Here is a 4,117-nt window from a genome sequence, read left to right as displayed (position 1 = left end):
TTGTGTGTTACTTTCTTGCCATGCAATACGTGACACCCCTCCCAGTCTGCTACTTGACCAGACTGGTGTTACATGTTGCGAGTTTATAGCGCAGAGGTTAAGCTCAGTGGTCTGTGGTTCAACAGATTGCAGGTTCAATCCCAACTGTGGCCGAGTTGCCTTAAATGTTTTTTTTTTTTTTTTTTTATCGCTTTTTTGTAAAGTAATGAAAGTTAGAATGTAAAGTTATGAAACCAGGTTTTCTATTTTTGAAACAACAATTGGAGTTATTCGTTGGACATTCACGCATGAGCCTCCCATGTATAAAAAGAGGAGCTGAGCAGCTCCTTAAAGGGATAGTTCGGTATTTTTGACATGAATCTCTATGGCATCCCCATCACCAGCGGCATGCAATCACACTGACTTACCCCTGGCAGCGTCCTGTGAGCAGAGTTATCTCCAGTTTTGGTCAAGCCAAAAGTAGTCCGGCAGGTTTTTAGGAACAGCGAAATAAAACTTTTCTCTTCCCAAAACATTATGTGTTCAAAAGAGCGATATTTTTGCATCCCAAAAAGATTGTAGTGGGAAAAAGTCACACGTTGTTATCAATTGGTCCTATTTTCTCTCTGTTCGTATCAGTGCGCGCCGTCATTCAGACAGCGAGCCCAACAACAGCCATGTCTCCCTCCGCGGCGGAAGGAGACATGGCTGTTGTTGGGCTCGCTGTCTGAATGACGCCGCGCACTGATACGAACAGAGAGAAAATAGGACCAATTGATAACAACGTGTGACTTTTTCCCACTACAATCTTTTTGGGATGCAAAAATATCGCTCTTTTGAACACATAATGTTTTGGGAAGAGAAAAGTTTTATTTCGCTGTTCCTAAAAACCTGCCGGACTACTTTTGGCTTGACCAAAACTGGACGATAACTCTGCTCACAGGACGCTGCCAGGGGTAAGTCAGTGTGATTGCATGCCGCTGGTGATGGGGATGCCATAGAGATTCATGTCAAAAATACCGAACTATCGCTTTAAGTCAGAGACTTACAGTAGACACCATGTCTGTAAGAAGGAGCGCTACCGCAGGTCATTCGTTCCTGCTGCCACCAGACTCTATAATAATGCACTATATCAACAATAACTCCTGTAAAAACCACTGTGCAGCTGTCATGATTAGGTTTTCAGACTCTGAATAGGAGCAATCACGGAGGCAATGATCAGTTAAAGGTTTTATTGAAGGTTTGTGGAAGTACAGAGAGGAGTCCGGCAGGCAGGGTTGTCAGGATACGGCTGGAAGAGGTTAGGTGACAGGTGAGCAACCGTTCGGTGCTGGTGGATGAGTGAGGGATGTATGAGACTCACAGAGAGGACGGCTTGGCGTCTGTTTGGGAGGATGGTGTCCAGTGATCCAGCCTATTGGTGCAGGTCCGGTTGGCGAGATCGGATGGTGGTGTCTGAGGGTGGACTGGCAGGTGCGCTCAGGCAGGAGGGCGTCTTAAGGTTCTGAGACCAGAAGCCTCACAGGTTCCTAGAGGCTAACTGAATGGTTCCAGGGCTTGGGATCCTGGGTTCTAGGAGAAGGGAGCAGAGAGGACAGGGTTAGATTCAGGCAAGGCTTAGGTTCAAGGCTTGGTTCAGGATCAGTTGTACCAACGCTGAAGCATTAACGAACTGACGCCCTCCTCCTGGTTCCAGCTCCTTAAAAAGGGTGGAAATCAGCTGATGAGGAGCACCTGCCCATCCAGCCCTGCAGAGAGAGAAAAAAGGAAAAGCAAAACCCCAGCCTGCACCCAGGACTGGAAGTATGACAGCAGCTACATTATAGTTTTGTATTTATTGACTGTGAACAATATGCTGTGCAATATGTTGAATGCGCAATATTTCTCCTCCTGTATATAAGCCATCCGTATTGCACATATCATTATTTCTTTTTTTTTATTTCCTATTGTTTTGTTTTTCATTGTGTGCGATACATGTAGACATGCACCTTAATCCTATTTATCTTGATATACTGTATATACCTGGATAAACTGTATATATATTGCTTATTCTTAACGCACCTTTTTCCTCCCTGTTTGCACCTTCTGTAACTTCTATGCCAATATGTGACGAGTGAATTTCTCCGCTGTGAGATCAATAAAGCTCATCTAATCACATCTACTCCAATCTAAATAAATATATACATGTTCAATAAATAAATAAGCATTCAATTAATTACCCCCAATAAATGGTGAAATGATATGTTCTCATAATAAATCATTTATTTAAAAAATGCTGTTATGTTCCTTTTTTGTAAAATTGCTTTTAAAATGCTTAACTATTTTTATTCTTTTATTTTCTTTCAAAAAATCACTAGATTTTAAAAACACTTTTTAAAAACAGTTTTTGAAAGGTATTATATATATATATATATATATATAGAAACTAAAACGCTCGGATCTTTCTGTCATTTTGTGTGCGTGTGAAGCATCTGCAATGTTTTCGTTAAATATTCAAATAAATAAGATGGACTTTAAACTAGCAGACACGTTTGGATTTTTGCCATTTAATTTTTTTATTTAATTTTAAAAACGTAAGAAATGGAAATGGGGTTTTTATGTCATGATCTTGGCTCTGATGGTTTGGTTTTTTCCTCTGCTCCTTGCTCCCTGTCTAATTGGTCCTGCGGTTCTAAGTTGTGTGTTTGCCTCCCATCAGCGCCAGGTTATTCGTGTGTTTTGGTGAGACATTTCCTAGCTTTCTTTAGTCTGTCTGCTTCCCTGATTATGACCAGTTTTCTGTCCTGTGGTTCAGCGGCGTCTGCTGCTCGCCCTCTAGAAACTCTGGGGGCGTGGCGCCGCAACTGCTGGTCAAATCTCCCTTCTGGATTCTGCTGAGTTTCTCCGCGAATGAACTGAACTTTGAATCAAGTCAGTGACTTTGCTCCAAGTCGCATTCAGCTCCACATCCAGTCTCTGGCCTGTATTCTCCTATCCATGCAGAGATCAGCCCCGCAGCAGACGAGCAGCCCCGCGCGCCTGTTTTGATTAATAAACGCTTTGAACTTTCCCACTGCCTGTCTCGCCTTGAATTCTGGGTCCAATATTCTGAGATCATTATAGAATAACCTGGCAGTGGCGAAATGATGTGGATCAAAGTATTTCCCGGCTAGAATCACGCATGCAGGAGATTCTTGATTATTAATCAGGCTACTCCAGCTGCCCCGCCCCTGACAGCTGCCGCGCCGTCGTCTGCTACTGATAGTCCAGCTTCTCTTGAACCGCGTCTGTAGAGCCTTCCTGACTCAATGCGAAATTCATTTTGAATTACAGCCCTCTGCGTTTCCTTCTGATCGAGCCAAGGTGGCCTATGTAATCTCTCTGTTAGCGGGAAAGGCCAAATTATGGGGAACGTCAGAGTGGTTGAATAATCCTGAACTCTGCAGCTCTTATAATAATTTTTCTTTGGAAGTAATCAGAGTTTTTTGCCCAGTATTCTCCTATCCCTGCAGAGATCTGCCCCGCAGCAGACGAGCAGCTCCACGCACCTGTTGGTGTTTAATAAATGTTTTAAACTTTCCCACTGCCTGTCTCGCCTCGAATTCTGGGTCCAATATTCTGACATCATTACATTTTTACAGGTTTGCTTAAAAAGATTTATATAGTAGCCCATAATATAATAGTGAAACATAAAGTCAGGAAAATGTCTCATAGAAAATGTTTTTTATTTGCATTTCAAATCAATATATTACTGATAGCAAATTACATGTATCTTGTAAAGGAAGAAAATATTCTAACATAGTTAACTTTGGAAAAAGGTTTGCTTTTCATTTTCTTCCCTTCCCAGGTCCACTCGGCGAGCTGCGTGTGGTCACTATGAAAATCAGCAAGGCGTGTTGACATCACAGAATTACAGAGTTTAATCCAATATAAGACAATGCATACACTTAGAAATAAGACAATGCACAAACCTACACCAGAAACTGCAGAACAACAGAGACATACATTCCATTACCTGACATGAATGGAGAGAAGGAAATAAAGCAAAGACGTACAAGACATCTTTGGAGAGTTTGCAAGGGCAAAATCTGATCTTTTTCTTCTATTTAGAAAGCTTTATCCTCTTGTATCTAATCCATTCAAAAGGGCTGGCCCCCCC

At 42.1% G+C, this 4,117-nt stretch overlaps 1 long non-coding RNA gene across 1 annotated transcript; it reads right to left on the bottom strand.

Moving 5' to 3' along the window:
* Positions 1–1,196: 1,196 nt before the first annotated feature.
* Positions 1,197–1,785, bottom strand: LOC119797249. The gene is made up of 3 exons (XR_005282568.1): positions 1,631–1,785; positions 1,343–1,551; positions 1,197–1,270 (listed from the first exon to the last, which is right to left on the bottom strand). It is a non-coding gene; the product is annotated as an uncharacterized LOC119797249 (long non-coding RNA).
* Between the last annotated feature and the right edge of the window lie 2,332 nt (positions 1,786–4,117).

This window comes from Cyprinodon tularosa, unplaced genomic scaffold, assembly GCF_016077235.1.
Source record: "Cyprinodon tularosa strain WSP-4 unplaced genomic scaffold, ASM1607723v1 ctg577, whole genome shotgun sequence".
Taxonomy (NCBI): Eukaryota; Metazoa; Chordata; class Actinopteri; order Cyprinodontiformes; family Cyprinodontidae; genus Cyprinodon; species Cyprinodon tularosa.
This window is presented reverse-complemented; position numbering and strand designations above follow the sequence as displayed.